The 21,924-nt window shown below is 42.8% G+C and overlaps 1 protein-coding gene and 3 non-coding genes across 3 annotated transcripts; 1 reads left to right on the top strand and 3 right to left on the bottom strand.

The window, feature by feature from the left end:
- Window positions 1–21,924, top strand: part of LOC138242764 (zinc finger protein 271-like) — a 1,399,044-nt gene that overhangs the window by 1,323,086 nt on the left and 54,034 nt on the right.
- Window positions 555–636, bottom strand: trnal-aag (transfer RNA leucine (anticodon AAG)). The gene has a single exon. It is a non-coding gene; the product is annotated as a tRNA-Leu (tRNA).
- trnaw-cca (transfer RNA tryptophan (anticodon CCA)) lies at window positions 13,065–13,136 on the bottom strand. Its single transcript has one exon. It is a non-coding gene; the product is annotated as a tRNA-Trp (tRNA).
- On the bottom strand, window positions 15,576–15,658 carry trnal-uaa (transfer RNA leucine (anticodon UAA)). Its single transcript has one exon. It is a non-coding gene; the product is annotated as a tRNA-Leu (tRNA).

The following is a 21,924-nucleotide window of genomic DNA, read 5'->3' on the forward strand; positions in this document are numbered from 1 at the left end:
GGTCCAATTCCCAGCGGTGCCTTTCTTCCTGTCTTACTGTACAGAATTTATCCTTTCAGGCAAATCCCATGCCTTTTAATCCAGGTGAATGCAAGTGTTCGTTTCCTTTCTGGCTTTCGTGCGAGGCATGCTTTTTGCACGCATGAAGTAAATCCCACGATCGCTTTTGAACTTGGACAAAGTACTTCCAAAGGAGCGCTATGCGCAAAGATTTAACAAGCTCAACCCCCGCCGACGATTTGGTGTGAAGAAGCAGAACATTCAAGTTTCACAGACAGAAGCAGAACGCTAGCACAGCCAACATTAAAACGGAGGGCACACAACGATTTGCATTGACACAAAAGTGATCTGGGCAGACGTCGTTCCCTGCATAACCCAAAAGTGGCAAAGCGCTTCTGGGTTGAGAGGACGCAAGAAGGTTTTTGTTTTGTGCCTTGATGTCAAGCTGAGAAAGTATCTTTAAACTCTTTGCTTAGTTTTTTGAGAGACTGCCGAAAAGCAGTTCCCTCCCTTTTGTCTGAAGCCAGCTGAAAGGGGGTCTTGACAGAAGCACCTGGCAGCGGTGGGATTCAAACCCACACCCCCGAAGAGACTGGAGCCTTAATCCAGCGCCTTAGACCACTCAGCCACACTACCCGCCATGCGCTGTCTCTTTGTCTTATTACTTGCCCGGAGGAAGCCGGGTGGGTTTTGCTCTTGTCACCCGACTTAGTGGCGTTATGACCGTGGAACCGACTGCACCTGCTTTTTCTGAGATGCTTCCCCTCTCATGGCGAGATCTCGACTTCTTTAACACCTCTGGATAAAGATCTTCTGTGGAGCAGGTTTCAGACCTATGCATACAGCACCCTTGATGTCATTTTATTTTTACAGCATCCGCATCCGGAAAGTTGTGTCTTTTACATTTTATTTGAACAACAAAACTACATACAATACAAACAAGAGCACATATAACGTATCAAGAAAATCATCAGGGGCACATGCTATAATACAATTACACTTTTTGGAAAACGATTACACAAGGTAAATAAAGATAAGGTCCGCACAGCTTGTTCTTACATTTCGAAAGAGTCCGTAAATACCCCTTTACGTCTATTTTGAACTGTTCAAACATAGGACTCTTCCCAGACCATTTCACTTTATACCACATTCCTAAACGAGGATGCATCTCCTGTTTTAGAACTATTTTGGGTGGTATAGCTTATACAACACAGCTACAGTATTCTAATTGTGGACTGCAGATCTGTGCTATAGTTCAGTCGAATTTGAGGGATCCAGCAATCGTACTGGATGTGACTTGCATTCTGAAATGTCTCTTGCAAAGGTATTCGGGTTTGCTTGAACCTTTAAAAAAAAGTGATCTGAAACTACCCCGCTTACAATCTCTGAGGTAGTTGTCACTAAACTCGGACGTGATGTGCCACACATGTGCTGTGTGCCTTTACTTTTGTAAAAAACTGGTATCGGGAAAATTAAAGTCAAAACCCAAAACAGTAACATATTTAAGAGTAAATGCTTCCTAAGAGCTAGCAAGCGCTCCTAGTTAGTAAAGTTGTTTGTGTCCTTGCCTGTCACGCGGGAAACCGGGGCTTGATTACCGATGGGGAGACAGCTAGTTTTTTTATGATCAGATTCCAGTCTTTAATGCTGTGTGTGAGAGTTTACGTAACTTTCCTTTTCTCACATTTTCTGACAACTATTCCGAAGGAGCGCTCTGTCAACTCCTAATACTTTTAAAAAATCTGCCTGCATGTTTGATTAGTTTTGTTTTATTTAGAAAATGTTCAATATTGATCATAACTAAAGAAAATTATGATCAGAAACAAAAACAAAATGTTGAAGATGCAACTCGATCTTGAATCAGACCTGGGTGACACGGGCTTCTGTTCTGATATGGTTGTACGAAAAACAGGAGGAATCTTTTCTCTCCTATGGAGCATGAGCTGAATCAGGAATGAGACATTTCGTGTGTTTGTGCATATGTCAACGCATGGCGTAAAACTAAAACTAAATTAAAAACTAACATTAAGTTTTAAGAGACATTCATTTATATATAAACAAGAGACAGACAAAGCAATAATTCTACATTAACTTGTCCTGCACTGATCAGACTAATTGAAATGGTCTGATTCAGAGCCTGTGCAGCTCGTACTAATACAGCATTTTCCTTTGATTTCCTTTGAGGGCGGAGTTGTCTTTAAAATCTGGATTAAATAAAAAGGAGTGACGTCAGTGTAAAACAGCTTTCCTTCTTGGGGAACAACGGTAGTAGTATAAAGCGACACCTTTCGTCAAACTTTTGACAGGTACCATGCCCCCTTTTCCAGCCAATGGTCGTCCGAGATGGTTGGCTGTCCCGCACCCTTGCCAGCCAATGTCGTGTTGTTATGTGTGCATGTCCCGCCCCCTTAGGAGCCAATGGTGTGGGTCGAAACTCCCGCCTCCCCCCGGCCGGTCGGTCCGGCGCCTCAGGGTCCCAAAGCCCCAAGTCGGCGCATCCCTCGCTTTAGGTGTGTGAAAGTGTGTATTGGTTTGGAAGGGGACCATGTCTGCCGCGGGGATGAGTGCGCTCTATTATAACCTTCGGAAATCGGGTAGTTACGGCGGTGCGGGGAGTCTGGTGCGGGCCGCGAGATCCCGGGGTGTGAGCGGCTGGGTGGTCGAGTGGTTGTCTGGCTAGGCTGCTTATACGCTGCACAAGCCGGCGCGCGTACGTTTTAAGAGAAACAGGACGCTGGTGTCCGAAATGGACTGGCAGTGGCAGGCCGACTTCGTGGACATGAGAGAACACCGCTAGTTCAACGACGGTTTCTGTTACATCTTAATGTGTATAGACATGCTGTCTAAATACGCTTGGGCCGTGCCGCTGAAAACCAAGACTGGAGGGGCCGTGACAGGCGCATTCCGAAATCTACTGCAAGAGGGGCGTGCTCCTAAAAAGCTACAAACGGACGATGGTAAAAAATTTCTTAACAGGACCTTCCAAAATTTTCTCAAACGTGAGAATATTGAACATTTCGTTACGGCCAGCGATGTGAAGGCTAGCGTGGTCGAGAGGTTTAACAGAACTATTAAAACAAAAATGTGGAGGTACCTGACACACAAAAACACCTTTCGATATATTGACGTCCTTTCAGATCTTATTTACGCTTATAACCATAGTTACCACAAGACTATTAAACGAACCCCGGCTTCTGTTACGTCCGACAACTCCCTTGAGGTGTGGAGAACGGTCTATGACGAGCACTTTAAGAGAAAACCGTCAAAGTTTTCATTTAATGTGGGTGATCGCGTGCGGGTGTCCAAAATAAAGGGAGTGTTTGAGAAGGGATATGAACAGACCTTCACAGATGAAATTTTCATTGTCAAAGAGCGGACCGCGGCTCTGAGACCCTATTACAAACTGCAGGACTACGCAGGCAACAACATTAAGGGCTCCTTCTATGCCGAAGAGCTACAGAAGATAAACCCAGATGTTGAGAACGTCTACCGCATCCAAACGATTTTAGCAGCCAGGGGTCGTGGCAAAAACAAACAGCTTTTGGTAAAGTGGCGCGGCTGGAGCGATAAATTCAATAGTTGGGTGAAGGCTTCTGAGGTCCGAGACATATAGAGGTGGTGAAAAATGAACCCCAATGGTTTCTATGTGACGCTGGCTAGTAATTCATCCTCAAAGATGTTTCCAAATAACACTAACGGGTGCTTCACAGAGCATCTGGCAAAGACGATTGACCTGGACGGGGGCTGGGAAGTGGGCCTGGTCGAGCTGCACTATCTGCATACACTAAACACTTTTGATGAAGACGAAGTTTTTCTGTTCGTCAGCGAGGAGCTCAAGACTATCTGGACCTGTACCTTACCGAGAGGGTACTACGGCAACATCGAGCAGCTCTTGCATGAAATGAAACGGGCTGCTGAAAAATCCAAGTTAATGGCTGTAAGTCTTAAATACAACCCCATTAGCCGGTTGGTAAGGATTGTTAGTGATAAACGGTTTGTTATGCAAGTGCGTGACCACCTAGCGCGGATGTTGGGTTTCAATTCGGGTGTTGCCGGTGTAAAATCACCGCACCCCGTCGATATGACTGGCGGATTTAACACCATGTATATATACACCGATATCATAGAACACCAGTTAATAGGCGACGTCTACATACCGCTTTTGCGTTGTGTGCCCTTCAGAGCCGTGGATGGTGAATTCGTCACAGTATTGTACGACAAACCCCATTACGTGCCGGTGAGCATCGACCATTTTAACAACATCACTATTGAAATAAAGACGGATCAAAACGAACACGTGTCATTTGCATTTGGATAGGTCATCGTCAAGCTGCATTTCAGACCTGTGAAAGCGACAAACATCTAAAAGGATGACGGTCATCAAGAGCTACGGGGATCCTTCTTTGTATACGCACTACTACAAACAACAGGCTGGTTATGGATTACCAGGATTTTCAGGGCTACCGGTTCAGTACAGCGCTGGTATCGGGGGGTATTTTCAGAGCGCTATTTAGAAAAGCTGTGCCTTTTCTGAAACGCGGGTTTGAAATAGCTAAGCCGCACATGGCATCGGCAGCTAAAAACATCACCAAAGACGTGGTCAGCAACGTTACAAGCGCGGTCATGTCTAAGGTGGCTGCACATCAGCAGGAAGGTTCAGGTCTAGCATACATCCGCAGGGGTGTCAGGAGAAAAAGACAGACGTCATCATCACACCGTCGGGGGCCGCCGAAACCTGATAAAAGAATGGCTAAGCGCAGACAGGCAACTCATAAAAGCTTCAGGTCGACCAAGAAGAGCGTGACACACCGCAATCAACGAGACACGAAACGAGACATATTTTAAACATGGCTTTTGTTCATGGCGGGTCTGCAGAATGAGCCAAGTCGGAGCTGGACATATTTAAATTAGCACCTACCCAAACAAGCGTTGAGAAAAGCTTGTACATAGAAGTTTCACCCCTCACGGCCCTAACAGAAAACACACCTCTGGAGTTCAACGTCGCAGGCAACGGAGAAGATTATTTAGATTTAAACAACACCCTGCTCTATTTGACCTGTAAAATAATGGAAGAAGACGGTCGGGACATTGATGCGGCAGCCCGTGTGAGCCTGGTGAAGTACCCCATGGCAGCCATCTTCAGCCAGGTTGACATCACCGTAGGAGACCGATTGATCAGCCAGAGCAACAACTGCTATCCTTACAGAGCCTTTATAGAGTCGGTCCTGAACTACAGTGAAGAGACGCTGAAGACGCAGTATTCAACAGGGCTCTTTGACAAAGACACAGCCGGGGAACACGAGTCCACAATTTTGGATGGTCCCAATCAGGGGTTCCGAAAAAGAGCATCATACACGACGCAAAGCCGAAAACTAGAGCTCCTGGATCACATTCACGCCGACCTGTTTTTTCAGGACAAACTACTACTGAATGGCGTAGACCTGAAAATAAAACTCACACGAAACAGAGATGCTTTCTGCTTAATGAACAACGCCGGAGAATACAAACTGAGCGTACTCTCTGCATCTTTGTTTGTGAAAAGAGTCAGAGTGTCACCCGGGGTCAGACTGGGACACGCCGAAGCACTCCTGACGGCCAACGCTAAATACCCCATAGACCGCGTACAGATGAAAGTCTTCAGCCTGCCTGCCGGGAGCCGTGTGTGTAACCAAGAAAACCTCTTTCTCGGACAGTTACCCAAAGTGGTCATTTTGGGGTTTGTGGACAACGTGGCATTCAGCGGCAGTTTTACCCAAAACCCCTTCAATTTTAAACACTACAACGTTAACTTTCTGGCTCTCTACGTGGACGGTGAACAAATCCCCACTAAACCGCTTCAACCAGACTTCCAGAATGGACATTGCGTCCGTGAATATTTTAATCTGGTGAAAACAGCCGGGAAGCGTCTGAAAGACAAACCACTTCTGGTGGACCGCGAGGAGTACGCGCGCGGTTACACATTGTTCGGTTTCAACCTCAGCCCCGACGACGAGTGCACAGGACATTCACTTATCAAAATGGGTAATCTGAGAGCTGAAATACGCTTCGCGCTACTGCTACCCACTACAGTTAACATGGTTGTGTACACGCTGTTCGACAACGTGATAGAGCTAGATATGAGACGTCAAGTCATTTACGACTTCAGCTAAAAAGCACTGGAGGCCACACAACCTGCACATAAAGATGAACACCAAACAGCTGGAAGACATTCTAACCCAGGACCGCTACACCCGAGACAGTTTTCTAGGCGTGTTCCCCAGTGATGCCCTACCGCGCGAGAGACTAGCGCGGCCTCCTCTGAGTTTAATAGTTAATACTCACCCACACGACCGCCCCGGTGAACACTGGCTGGCTATTTACTTACCCGACGACGAGGGCGCAGAATTTTTCGACTCCTATGGATTTTCACCCGAAGCCTTTTCTTTCCCAAGAACATTATTGATTTCTTAAACAGAAATGCTAATTCCATATTTTACAACAACAGACAATTGCAAGATTCTTTTGCGGTGACCTGCGGTCTACATCGCGTCTTTTTTCTATACCATAGATGTAAAGGTTTATCTTTTAGAAACATTTTAGAACTTTATTCTACAAATGCAATCCAGAATGACCCCATGGTGGAAATGTTTCTGAAAAACCGACGCCGTGTGAGACGGAGACCCCGATACCCTTTTAAGCCATTTGAAAATACGAATGTTCAATTACGCGGGTGTTTACGACAATTTAAAACATGTCATAAATGTTAATCGACCGTCTAAAATAAAAATGAAATCAAACCATTTCGATGTCTGTGTGGTTATTATTTAAAAAGAACACAAAACATGAATTAAAATCAATACAATATTTTTATTATACATTCGCTGTTATAGCGCTCAAGCTTTTTTTAATACATGTTACATCCAAGCCATTTTCTTACAAAAATGTTTAACTATATTGCTCACGCTTTTTAATATACATTTCAAGTCATTTATCACAAACACACATACCCAGAGAAAAAATGTTACAAAGACAACCATGTGTGTCTAGGTATTAATGATCGTCTCCTTTCAGCGGTTATCTTAGAGACCGGGTCGACCGTCGACAACTCTACTGGTTGTTTTAAAGTTTTGACCGACGCTGCACACCCCAGCGGGGCAGCCTTGAGTTTTTCAAGTAGCTCTCGGTTACCAGCGTTGGCTAGCAAGGTGCCCGGCACGTTGGTTTCTGCCATAGCCTCCATGAACACATCCCAACCTTTTGGCTTCTTACCGACCGCAACTGCTTGCTGCTGCGTGACAGCCCTGACAAGACCAATCATGTGAGAGCCCTCAACGGGTGCCCCCTTGTACACAAATTCCCCTTTTTCATTCCAGGCTATTAATGGTTCATTGCGGGCCATGGTCTTTAACAATATCTTGGCATTTCTCCGGAACCGCTGAGACACACTGTCCAAAATATACCAAAGTCAGTGTCGCTCAATGTCGGCGGTTGTGCTAACGTGAGTGATAGCTCGGCGGGTGCATTTTCTGGTAGTACAACAGTTAAAGTCCCCTTTTCGGAAGTCTCCTGGCGTACTAATGTCAAATACCGTTGTAACACCTAACTGTACAATTCCACTTTTTCATATTCGGCCAGATGCGAGTTCTGAAGAATGTCTCGCATTTCATCATCCAACCGACGGGTTGTTATTTTTTCGAACCCAGACCTCTCTCGGAGTCGATCGAGCTGTTTCTGAGGTACCAGGTACATTTTTTCAGCGTGCTCCAATACTGACGTTGTAGAAGCCCCGTAATCAATGGTACTGCAATACTCAATAGGGTCCCGATAAAACCGCCGGACTGGTTCACCAAGAGTCTCTTTCTTTTAAGAGAAAGACCCTTTCGACTCAAAGTCTTTTTAAGCTTACGCTTTCTCTTCAGGGTCCCAAACTGCTTAGCAGATAACAGTATGTTCCCTTTCAAGGTATTCAAGGCAATTTCAGCTATGGCCTGTATAAGATCATTTGTAGCCCTGCAGAGAATAGCTTTCCGCTGTTTGGGGTCTGCTTTCACCAGAAAATTTAAGAGAGTCAGGTTTCTCCGAACACGTGAAGACATGACGACGCCCCGAACTTGTTTTTTCGACTGAGTCTGTGGTTGCGAGATCACCGACTTTTAGATTTCTTAAATACATAAGGGTACATCTGGGGGGAAAAGACCTGTTCGCAAGCGATAGTCATCTGGGGTGTCGGCATTTAAATCCACCAACAAGTAACCGAAAGGTTTTTTAGTAGCGTCATCGAACGCTTCCAAAAAAAAAATGGCTTTACCGGGGTACATCTGCCGGGACAGGGTTGTAATCTGTAGTTTATCTCTAGGGTTTTTAAACAGCACCATGTACTTTGTATTTAACGCAATGGTTCTACTTTTCCGGCCTTGACAAAACACATTTTGGACGATATACATGATGCTGAGGTTTCAGTGGTGTACGTATTTGGTAAAAGCTTTTTCTATCTCATTATTTTCACACGCAGACTCCATCAAATCATCCACTATAATCAAATTTACTCTATCCGGTGGCAGTAGCTGGTTGTCGGAAAACTACGTTGGTAGCCCTTCTATAAACTGAATGTATGGTAATTTCACAAGCAACTCGTCGTATAGAGGTTGCCAGCAGCTGTAACACCAGACTATGTTTTCGGGTTTACGAGTCATAACGGTATCGCCGCTCTCCAAGAGCTGTTTTATAAAATAACTTTTACCGCAATTCGAGGGTCCGGACAAAATGCATGAAAAAGGGTGTTTTAACCTGACATCCATCGTGTTAATATCCGTAGGGCAACGATGTCAAATTTTCTTGCAGCACCCGCTTGTCATACACCACCTTCTGGGTTTTCTTTAAGGTCCAGGTCTCAATGCGCCAATCCTTTTTAACACGCACGATCATCGGCTGTTGAATAGAAATGTGTTTAAATTCCCGGCACTCTGCATAAGGGTTAACGCCATAGTCAAAAACCAAGTCCCGCAGACTCTTAAAGTTAACTTTTTCACAATTGTTCACATTGAGCGTAATGCCTTTTACCTTTAAACAGGCTTTCCCTCCAGACAGTTTGTGCCCGTACGACTTGGGTCCTGTTGATACAAACTCGGTGATGTGTTGTCCAGCAGCGATTTCGCTGGTCAGCTCACCCAAGTAGTCACCCAGTTCCGGATTCCACTCACCCTCCCGGCTCACAAAGATAACGGAATCTGTGTCGTGGTACAGACAGTGGCCTTGCAAAGCATTTAGCAGATTGTATAACTCCAAGCGGGCATAGGCGGTTGTAAAGCTAGCGATGAAAATGTTTGTGTTTGAATGGCCTGTATAGTTGTGTTTAGTGTTTCCACGTAACACAGGCTGTGTTTTCATTGATAAACTCGCAGGCTGACACCTCATGATATGGCGTAAATAAGTACCTGAACAATTCATCGGGGTTTCTCACAATGGTGGTCTGTGGTAAATTGTCTCTTTGTCCATACTTCCCCCACAACCTGTTCAAGGCAATTTTTGAAGGCTGTCTTTTGGCCGGATTCTTTTTAATGTTGCCGGGGTCCAGTAGGACACCCTCTTTTTCATAATATTCGCTGATATATCTTTGTTGTTTCGCGACATCTGTACACCCTTCTGGAAACCCCGAAGCTTCCTGTTTCCCTTTCAGATGCAGTTTGATGTAGTCGGTAAAAAGATCGTGTGAGGCCTTTTCGAAATGCCAAATTTAGTAAATTTTACACACTCAGTACCCCAGATCTAAGGCCATCTGTAATTCAGGGGTGCACCAGACACCAGTCAAGGCGCGATCTTCATCACCGTGCTCACAGGGGGTGGTCTGTTTTGTTTCAGCACACGTAGGACACAGTGTGAAAAACAGTTTTTTGTCAATTTTGGTTAGAAGAACTGGAAAGTATAAACGTCTGGGTGGGTAAACTTTCACCTTCGCTAAAACCGAAATACCGTTTTAAATCTCCAAAGTTGTTATAAATTATTCGGGGGTGCCCCAGTGGGTATTTTTTAGTTTTGTTCAGAAACGGATACAGACTGGTGAAATCATAGTAATTATTTTTTTCACCGGGCTGCACTGTGTAATGCAAACAAATAGCATTTGTTCTCCCCCGAAAAAGCGACTCGCGCGGTTGCAGAGGCTCTGGTAACTGCGCAGCTGTTAGAAATTTACCCAAGTCTCCATTTTCAACAAGCATGTCTCTGAACTCGTGCTCCCACAAAACACGCACGTTAAAACCTCTCATTTTGAGAAAATTAATTTTAACCATCGTCTTTCTGTACAACCAGCCAAAAGTAGTGTTTGTCAGCGGATTAAAATCATTTTCACAATAACAAACGCTACAACCATGAAAAAAGCAACGGTTGAACTCAAAGGCTGTCGGCACTCCGTCAATTACAGCATAACCATCCAGAAAATATGGGCCAACCTTGAACTCACTGGCCGTGGTTAACGCGTGTTGGATTTTAACGGGCTCTGTGTGTTCGATGTACATAAGCCACTTTAACTAACCCCCCCACACACACACCGCACGTCTCCAAAACATCTCAAATTATCTCTAATACGTGATTTTAAAACTTTAAGACCAATCCGTTAAAGTATGAAGAACAACACCCCATCATTTGTTGCCTATTAATACCTTAAAGACTTTTACGCTTGCAATGTGTGGAAATTGATCTCAAACTTTCGAAAAAGCTGTCGCGAATGTGTTATTAAAAATAAACTGTGTCTTATTACATTATTTTAAAAACTTTAAGACCAAACCCGCGTGTTTAAAATTTCTTTTCTGGGCAAACACATCATTTGTGTTTGCATTGTGTGTTAATACTTTTAAAGTTTAAAACTTATAAACTGATATGTGAATACTTTTCGCTCTCGATAAAACAAGGGGGGGGGGGGTCATCACAGCATTGGTTGTGATGCGTTTTAAAGCATCACAACCAATTGAAAAATGTCTTGTGTTATGTAGGCGTGGTTACACCATTGGCGCATATTCTTAAACGCTCCGGACTGACAGGGTCGCAGCGCGTCCTTGGAGCTGTCAGACACCGCCCCTTGTTAGGAGCTGCGGAGATGGCTTCTTTGTGTGGAGAAACAACGGGGTCTGCTACTCTACAAAGTGAAGAGGTAGGCGGCTAAAATATTTTTTCTGATCGTGGAATTGTTGTATCGGTGCTTAGCGTATGTCATTTTAATTCTTGGTCTTCTTTTTATCAAAACCCGACCCGACCCTCTGCACCCTGTGACAGCGGCGGGGGTGTGAGTTCAGCTAGGGTACCAGATGTTGAAGAACTGCCGGGTGCTAGCGATGATACCACGCTACAAATGGTAAATATTAACGAAAAACCTTAGCTCAAAAGTTTTTTAAGCCTTTCTTTTCTTTTTCCTTTAATAGAATAAAGAGGATGTGGACGGCTCAATCTTCAGCCTACCGGAACAACTGAATGTTTCGTGTCTATGCTTGTGTGTTTGGCCAAATGTTAATAAAGCTGATGCCAAACCAGGTTTAGCTAACGATGTCCCTAATGAGCCCGATGTTATGCCCCAGATTGTGAAAGCAGTAGTTTATTGCATCTTCAAACACTGTTTAAAGGGGGTCCTGGTTGATGACTGCCCGGCCTGTTTGATTGACCATCCTGGGCAGCGGGGTCACACATGCCTGTCTGTCGGCTACACAGATGGGTTTGAAGATGTGACGTTTGCCGCTTTAGAAATTTATAAGTCTCTCAGTTTAGCCAGAATTTTATCGACTGTTCTGTACACCGCCAGGTGTCTGGGTTCGTACACCATTAGAAATGACACTGAGCGGTGCATAAAACAGTTGCTGAAAAATATAATTGAGGACCGCTCCCCATACGAGCATGTACACACCATACTTGAACAGCTGGATGAAAAATTAGTAGATGTGACTTTTGATGCGTTGCAAAAGAAACACTATTCTTATTTTTACAGACGCAAAAAAAAAGATCTATGTAAAATATGAATACAGATTTCACTCTGTTTTACAGACCCGGGTGTGCCATCGTCCGAAGAATGAAGAATTTCGAATGTATACGTCTGAATTCTTACTAAAAGTGCTTTACACACTTCTCTCTACAAAGCTTGATATGCAAAACAAAGAGTCGAATGCTAATATCCTTAAATTTGTTAAAGAGATAGATGTGTATGTCAAGAACTTGAGTGAAATTATTGCAGATCTGATGTTTTCAGATCAGAAATGGAAGCCTGGGGTGTAGGGGAAGCCTACAGTGTGTATTCCAAAATACAGTGTGTTTTGGACAGAATCTGTGGTAACACCATCCCGCTGATTACGCAGGCAAATGTTTTTGCAAATGTTTTTGCCCTGTTTTTGCCCTGCTAGATCGGATCGCCCACGTAGAAATTTAAGATGGGGGTGGGGTATTACTAGTAGTGGCGCTGAACTCACCATTCATTTACGTGACAGACTAGTGGTTTAATGGATAACGCGTCTGATTTCGGTTTATTAGATTGTCGATTCATCTTCTACCGGGGTTGTGTGATTTAAATCAGGCTCCTCAGAAATAGATGTCCGTTATGTAAATAGACCGCACCTGAAAGCAAACGTTGGGTCTGGTTTCCTTTCTTTCCTGCATGAAATAGCAAATCGTTACAAAAAACACCAGCTAATGTCCAATAGCGTTAGTCATTTAAGCAAACATGAATATACTGTAGGTCTTGGTACATGGGAGTGGATTTCAACCACAATTAAAAAAGGACAAATTAAAATTACAGGCTTCAGACACTTTTTCATACAAAAGTGACCAAACACTCCCTAACTTTCAGGTTTGCTTGAACCTGTAACAGAAAAGCGGTCTGAAACTTCCATTCTCTGATGTCACTGTCTCTAAAGCCGGACATGATGTTTCACGGATGTGCAGTGTGCCTTTTCTCTTGTCATGTTCATGATGATTCGCTGAATAAGCTCCTGATTGGGTGTTCTGTACTGCGCTGTTACTTCGTTCGATTACCTATGTGGTGTACAGATAAAATGCAACTGCATGGTGTAATTTCCAGGTTCAGCACCAGCAGCACCTGCAAACTCATCAGCTGACCTCAACGTGATTTGAACATGCAACCTTCTGATCTGGAGTCAGACACGCTACCGTTGCGCCACGAGGTTGCTCGCCACGCGTTCTTTTAATTCCCCCAAAGAGAACAATCAGCGTCCCTGAAAATTTTTTTTTTCATTCTCTCCTGTGTGGAGCGCCGCTCTTCCAACGAGGGTCTCTTCTTCCCAGACCACAGATTATTCTTTCCGTCCGGCTCTCACACAGAGAGCAGACAGACCGTCTCCACTGATGTGTTTACTACATCTATAGATCTGACCCCCTACAGCCCCGATATTCCTGGACAGGATATTTACCACCAGCCTCGTGAACTTTCATCTTGACCTCTCCCAGGAGGAGAACAATTAACACAAAATCCTCTCTCCATTTAGCAAATAACACAAAACACTGTTTACCTGTCAAGGCAGAAAACCAGGCTGCTCCAGGTGAGGCTTGAACTCACAACCGCGGCATGACTCCACTAATCATGTCATTTTACAAAGCCTGAACCAGGAAAGAGATTGGAAGCCGAGAAATTATGGTGTTTTTTTAATACTTGCCTACTCTTTCAATTTTTCCGTCAAGTCTTTTATTTGGGAGTACTTTCAATTGATGTTTATCCTTGTCCCGATGCACGTTCTGGGCCATGGTGCATCTTGAATAATGTTCTTATAGGCTTCAGTTTGGAAAAGTGCGCTCTTCAGAAGCTACCGAAACCGCTAATGGTTACATAACACTTAATGCAAAAGCAACGTTCGGGTTTGAAAAAAAATATTACTTGCTATGAATACAAACACTGTTACAGGAGGCGTGTTAGGGATACTTTAGCTTAGATCATCAATTCATCTTACATTTCTTCTCCATCTATATCAACAGCGTAATCGCTACTGAGTGCTAAAGGCAGGTCCTGGCAATACAATCTTCTTTAGAAAACATTTTTAAAACTATTTCCACTACCATACGTAAAGTAAAAGATAGCGATTGCAGGCAACGAATAAAATCTCTTTTCCAGGGACGTTGTAGTTAGATGCAAATTACAATCGAAAATGTATCAGCTTTAACATTTTCTTTTGGATTCACAGGACAGTCAGCATGAGTCATCAAAGAGCCTGTAGTGGCAAGAAGTTTAAAAGCGCACAAGTGATCTGTCTTTGGTCAAAGGAATTGCTGGAGCAGTAGGACGCAGAGCAATATCTAGCAGCTGTAGACGATGTTTGGGGAAGAGATAATTCTGTTTTCAGCACAGGGAGTGAGAATGAGCTCAGTCCAGCTCCCAGCAGAATCCATTCTGGTTTGGTTACTGTCAGACTGTGCGTCTGAGGCTCTTTGGATCGCAACGTGAAAAAAAAAGAACAAAAAACATTTGCTCACATCTTGTGATTTCCATGAGAGGAAGAGAAGATATCACTTTAAAAAAAATCAGAACTAAAGATTTGGATCCGGGACCTCATACTTGATTAAAATAATAATTATGAAAATATCAGGTTGTGTTTCTGCAACATATCGTGCACAGTATGCCATTTTTTTAAAAAAAATACAGTAGATTGTACTTAATAAAAATGTACAATTCACCGCTGGTATAAACAGATTTGTGCTGTGTTTGCCTTTGTTAGCTTTTGTTTAAAAAATAAGTTCACAATACGATAAAAAACACAGAAGGCACAAACGTAATAATATAATGATACGAAATCAATACCAAATCATAAAGCCAATTAAGTACCTATCCTTTGAAAACAGTGACATTTGTATCTACTTTTGAATTACAAATCAGACAGCGTAGTCCCTTAATTCAAAGATCAGATCTTGGCCAAAACAAGACAACCAGATGTTAGCTGAATTTGGAACAAGAGCCTCTGCTTCATCGTTTATTGAGCTTTTGATCAACGTCTGAGTGAAAAAGATTCGCTATTTTAACTATTTGATTAAAGTTCACAAAAGCACCTTCCTTCGAGCTGGAGTCAAAACAGCGACTTAAGGATTCCTAACTGTTTCTAATCCAGTCAGCCACGCTACCAACTGAGCTATCGAAGGGATTTAAAGTGCTCCTCTCTGGCACATATTGCCCAATGTAGTGAAATATTCCGGGTACTTAAATTACAGTTCGACATCAAGTTTCCAACTCGTTTCCTTAGTCTTGTTTACCTTGAATTTAAGCCACAAACCAGGATTCTATTGTATAATCTTCCGGGGATGTTACAAAATGTTTGATGGGGCATCAATCATTACAGGCGGAAATTCACTCCTTTTTTTTTCTCGAGGCATCATATTAAATGATCCATTTCATTTGGATCAAGAAGAGGATCACCATGAGAAATAGAACAAACTGTTTGATTCTGTCTTTATTGGGAGCTGTATCACAGCTAATGCATGTAAAGCCTTCAGTATGCGATAGTGAGAGCTCAGTTATGCCAGGGAGTGGGAGTGAAGAGAACTGAACTGAAATTTAGTAAATTCATATCTAAATAGAGTGTAAATCATCAAAGTGTTCTGTCACTTAAAGCTTATTATAACACTACCAGCAGTGGGGATTGAACCCACGTGGACATTTGTCCATTAGATCTTAAGTCCAACGCCTTAACCACTCGGCCATCCTGGTCTACAGCGAGATGCTCTTCAGTTGTTTAACATTTAAATATGATTCAACAATTAAAAAAAATTAATCCACGAAACCTCTTAGAGTTGCGAGAATACTTCCTTTGTGTATAAAATACATTGTGAATGCTTTCTCAGCCTTTACTTTTTCGTTTTTATGACATTTTTTTGACCAAGCACGAATATTCTTTTGTCCATATCTTCCCAATGGAAGCACAGAACGCCGTCAAACCAAATGCATTTTAAAGACCAAGACTTGTGGATATTTTCACAGCCTCTACATCAAACTATCAGTGGGCTAATGATCTTTTTTTAAACCTCCGGTTTTTCATCAATGCGTAATTACGCACTTACTGGAACCCGGAGGACTGCTGTGTACAGACGTTCACAACGCGAGAAATACCGTTCAATACGGCTTCGTGCAAATAACCCGTATATGACCATAGGAAGCAGAACAGCGCAGTCTCCAATTACCCAGACTGTAAGCACAGAAATAAAGCTTTGTTTGATTTCTGAAACCCTTCCTTTACGCCCTGTTTTCATTCAGGTAAGGGTCAACTATATTGACAATACTACTGACAGCAGGAAGATTAAAATATTCTTTACTCAGCAGCTTATTAAAAACAGCTCCCATGATGTTCAAACCGATTTTTTACACAGAACACTGACACAGCTTTGCGTTCTGAATCTCTTTTTCTCGTGCTTTTATTTAATATGGCACAATGCACTGGGATAGGGGTATTCTGTTCACAAACCAATAGCATTTAAATCACAGCACCCACAATGCTGCAAGTAAGTGTTTTGCACACTAAGTAGGTCTTCTGACTTTTCCCAGCTTTGTGTTGGGTTGTGTAACCTTTACTTTTTATGATTTTCTGAAGATAACACTACAGGTATACACTGGGATAGGTGGGTCTTTTTCATGGCTCAATAGTAATTCAAATACAACAGCCACACTGCTGAAACCATATGTTTTACACACCAGACAGGGCCCCTAACCTCATACAACCTTGCTGTGGCTGTGGCCTCTTTCTTTATTTTTTTATGATTTTCTGAAAGTAACACTACAGGTAATACACTGGGACAGGTGGGTTTTCTTCATGGCTCAATAGTGTAGTGGTTTGATGGGTTTACTGAGACAATTATTAATTGTAACAGTAATCACGAGGTTGTTCGTTGTAGCTTTTAGAAAATCAATCGTCAGAACAACTAACAACGCACACACACGGGTTCAATACACGAGATACATTTATTAATATAAATTGTGGACCGCAGGGTGAGCGCCCCCTGCTGGCCCCACTAGCACCTCTTCCCGCAGGAACCTTAGTTTTTCCCTGGAGGTCTACCATCCAGGTACTGACCAGGCTCACAGTTGCAGGGTGATATGGCTGCTGGCCATAATCAGCAGCCTTCAGTACTGAAGCAGGTGTGAGCCTGGTCAGTACCTGGATGGGAGACTTCCTGGGAAAAACTAAGGTTGCTGGTGGAAGAGGTGCTAGTGGGGCCAACACCACCATTAGGCAGGCCTCCTGACCTTTCACAGTCATGCTTTGTTGTGTGAAACTTTAATTATCTTTTTAGGATTTTTAACATGGCAACTTCCACCGAGATGGGTGGGGGGTGTCGGGGTGCTCTTCAATAGCTTTTTCATCTATACACACAAACGGATGTAACCAGGACACTCAGAACCTGTCACGCAGGGGCTGACTGCTGAGGATAGGGATCCAATGCGGTGCCCTTGGTAGGGTTGGCGCGAGACGCAGGCGTAGTCGGAGTAAACAGGCAGGGGTCCGAGTCCGGGAAAGCGTATGTCGAAAAAAACTCAGTCTTCACTCAGGTTGGGAGATTGTCAACAGATCTTTAATACAATCAGCTGAAGGGGAGATTATCACAGAGAAAGGGTTTCCCCTAGCACTCAAGACATGCTCACTGGACTGAAGTTATACTTTCCTTTTTTATACATTAAAAGTAGGCAATACTTTAACATATCAAAGGAACATACAGGGAAAGGGGCAGTGTCAGAAGTCAAACAAACAGGACAGGGGTGTGCCATTTGGCATCCTACAATCTGTTTCAATTTTCTCTGGTTGAATGGGTGTGAGGAATCACAGGCTTTAGTTATCACCTAAGACAGTGGTCTTAGGTGCGAACAGAAAACCTTTCCCACACATAGTCACTGCCCTGACCTTTTGACTCGGTCTTCCACACGTAGCACAGGCGTAGGCACAGAATCAACAGGCGAACGTGTAGTCGAGGGACTGGCAGGGGTCGGAGTCCGGGAAGGCGTAGAAGTTGCGTCGGTGTGGATTCAGAAGGCAGAGGCGTAAGCGAAGAGACAGGCTGGGGTCAGGATCCGAGAAAGCGTAAAACAGGCGAAGGTGCAAAATCGAGTGGCTAAAGCGGTAGTCGGAAAAGCGGGATCGAGGTCCAGGGGAGAAGTCGTAGTAAGGCAAAGGTGTAGTTAGTACGTAAGCTCCGGGAGAGAATCTCAATCGTGAGCAATGACCGGGGGGCAGATGAGGGTTTAAGCAGAGGACTGATTGACACGTGCACGTTTGGTACGGGGAGACCTCGTAGGAATGCGGGAGCGCTTGCCTGCATGAGGGAGATTCGTGGCAAAACCAACAGAATCAACCTGAACTCACATAAAAACAAGAATGCCCCCGAGACACCTGCACCCCCCCCGGACCACTCTGGTATCAACACCCCCAAACCCATCCATACCAGCTAACAAGACTCAGAATCGGTGCAAGCCTCCAACCTGGACCAAGAGCAGGATGGGACAAGAACCTGCACCACACTACGCACCCCTCATCCAGACCAGCAGGACAGCCAGACCACAGACAGCACCATCATGTAACCCCCCTGTTCATTCCAACAGAAAAGCCGAACTGACCCCCACCAGCATGGCGACGCTGCAGCTCTGGTCACACCAGCAGGTCCAATGGGCTCAGAGCTGGGGGACATACAGATGCAGCCATTCAAAATGCGTGGGCGATACCGCATTATTTTCCGGTATGCTGTACGCAGTCTACCGCAAGTTACGGGTAAATACTGCGAGTTACCAGTAAATACCGCTAGTTACCGTAAATTCTCCTATAATATGACAAGCAAAATAATAGTATCCGGAACTTCGGCAAGCTGGAGCTAATAAAGCTCAACCTCTCATGTTTGAGCTGTGGCCATCAAAGTCTTTAACGAAGATCTTACTAATAGTATTAATAATGAATGACCTTGGACAAGCTGTAAGTGTAAACTCAAAGTATTGCCCTGGTCAACATTCTTTTTTTCATTGACCGTCTTTGTAAAAGTAACACCACAGCATTTCGCAATCACGCATTTGTTTCCAATCATGCAAAGTACAGTAATTTTTGAGAATCGATTCACCATGCCTTTCACATGCTCATAAAAGAGATTGATTTAGGAACATAAACATATTACTGTATGAAAACTGTACTGTATACAGTATGTATATGTATATTTAATGTCTTTACTGTGCCCGTTTAAGTATTGAATATTCATATCTAATTTTACCACTGAAGGGAAATCTTAGTAGCTGAGCATAAAAAGAATAGGAGCATACTGCAACGCGTGTGAAGGCCATAAACGATATTAATTTTGGAACATAAACATACAGTATATGGCTGGTCTCAGTACTTTAAAGAAAACATACACGAAACATGGTTTCATTATGACCAGAATCGGTCTTGAGATATTTTTAACTTGATTTACAGTATTTGAGAGGTATGTCTTAACACCGATACTACAGTACGTAAATACAGCTCACGTATATGTTTCTAGGTTTATAATATGCATTTCATATGGTCAAATTACTTTTGAGCAACTAGTAAGAAGCGCGAAACGGTATGCGCAGGGCGTTTTAGTTTCGTTTTACTGGGACTCTGCTTTAACAATGTCGTCGTGGATTGATTAGAGATATCAAGTACATACAAGTCATTTTTTAAATGTTGTAGTTCGTCTTGTAAAAATGTTACGAGTACATCATCTATCAACAATTACACAGGTTCTGTTTCCATATTGCGGTTACGTAATATTATTTTCTAAATTTCACGTTGTGAATATATGATTTGGGCAAACAGAGCCGCAAAGAAGTACATTATGGGTTGTTGTGTTTTTTTTGCAGTTTTATCTAGAACAAGCGATGCTTAAACCTTTGTCTGATTCTTGTGAAACTATCCACACGACAGTTACAGTACCTAGGAGTTGACTTCAGTGATGTCACTGATGGGATGTTTCTAAAAATCCATCCTCTGTAAAACGTCTTCTCTAGTTGTCCTGCATATGTATTCGCTAATGAAGCTGTGTGTTCTGAGCCTGGATCTCTACATTTCTGTATGAACCAGCTTAGAGGGCTAAAGACAGCTTGTGTTTAAATTGAGTGTAAGGCAATTTATGCTTCTAAAGTCATGGTCAGCATTTATTATTGTACTGTGCTGTAAACTTGTTTGGTGCCTAGTCACATTATTTTATAGCGTTTTTATAGCGTTATCAAATCCGGTGGCGCTGTGTGTTAGTTTCCTGACTCCCATGTCACATGGTCTGTGATTGAAACCTGTGAAACCGGTTTAATTCGTCACAGCCAGCACTCCGGCAGAGAGGGGGTTGTACTCGTAAAGTAGAAGCAGGCGAGATTTCCAGCGAAAGACACCTCCCCCTCCCCCCCCACCCTCATACGATTCAAATTGTATTACAGCATTGTAATTACACATTGTAATTGTATTACACATTGTACACATGCTTAAAAGAGAAGAGAGAAAACGCAAGCCTTCTTCAGGTGTGAGGGTCTTCTGCTCAGAATGAAACGCTAAAATGTAATGTAGGCTCTGAATGGGTTCAATTATGATTTGGGCTTGATTAAGGTCGCTGCCTTTCATCTAAAACCCTACTTGAATCCTTCTAAACTAAAAATCAGTGTTAGTGAGTTCTAAATAAAGAGGTATCCAGGTAACAGTGAAACGGGCGGACAATCTGGGGAGATCGCCCGTTTTCCATGTAAATAGTTCCCTGGTTCAGCACCCCTTGGTGTTTCTCTCGCTCTCTCTCGGGTCACCTGATCATTAGCTCGAAAGATTTCAGTGCTTTGTGTATATTCTAATGGTAGTGGGGGCAGGGTGTGTGGGAACAGGTTTGGTTGAAATTGCATTGGAGATCTATGTTCTTCACACCTGAAACAGTTTAACCGATCTTGTTACAGCATGTTACAGTTTACTATACTTAACCATATTAATTTTAAGTGCTTAATGCCATTTTTTGACCAGGCACGAATATTCTTAAGTCCATATCTTCGCAAGGGAATCAGTGCGAATTGCAATACTAATTAAATTAAAACTACTAACTACTAACTAATACTAGCTAATTTAAACAAACCAGAAACGTGTTGTTCTGTCTAATGACATTACAAGTGGAAAGATTACAGATTTTAATCGTCTTTAATTTTGTTACATTATACATTTTAGAAACGTTTCATCCATACAAACACCACAAAACTATTTTCGATTGTATTTCTGAATAGTATGTTACACTTAGTTCACTGTTTTAAATACATCTAATTAAGAAAGTTAGGTGTTAGCATAAACTATTAGCAATCAATAATATTAAATTAAGCACTGTAATAAGCTGTTGCACTTTCCCCCGCATCTTGTAAAATATTTATCTTGTAATATTTTCATTGTTCAAATATACATTAAGTCTGACTATCATATAATAAGTTAAATACAAAACTAAAGAAAAAATAGGGTTAAATATAATTCAAAATATTTTGCTAACAATGTTAACTGTTTATGAATAATAAAATGTATTAACTAAGAAGTAGGATGGGACAGTTGTTAGTATGTTTTTTGTTTTGTTTCTTTTTCATAAATACAACAGTAGTACCTGATGTCTCAGTGGCTTTCAAAATTAAATTATGCATGCAAACCTGTGAACTAGAAAGATAACTAAGATATCCATCCATTTATAATGGTGGCAAAGTGGTTAGCATTGCTATCTTGCAGTACTGGGGTCCTAGGTTCAATTCCTGCCATCCTGTGTGTGTAGGGTTTACATGTTCTCTCTGGGTTACATGGTTTTTCTCCATATGTGTGATATGACTCCCTCTCACACTCCAAAACATACTGGTAAGTTAATTGGTTTATGGGAAAACTGGCCCTGGTGTGTGTGTGTTTGTGTCTGTCTGTCCTGTGATGGACTGGCGCTATAGCCAGGGTGTATTCTGCCTTGTGTCCGTTGCTTACTGGGATAGGCTCCAAA

Source organism: Lepisosteus oculatus, chromosome 14 (assembly GCF_040954835.1).
Source record: "Lepisosteus oculatus isolate fLepOcu1 chromosome 14, fLepOcu1.hap2, whole genome shotgun sequence".
In the NCBI taxonomy this organism is placed as follows: Eukaryota; Metazoa; Chordata; class Actinopteri; order Semionotiformes; family Lepisosteidae; genus Lepisosteus; species Lepisosteus oculatus.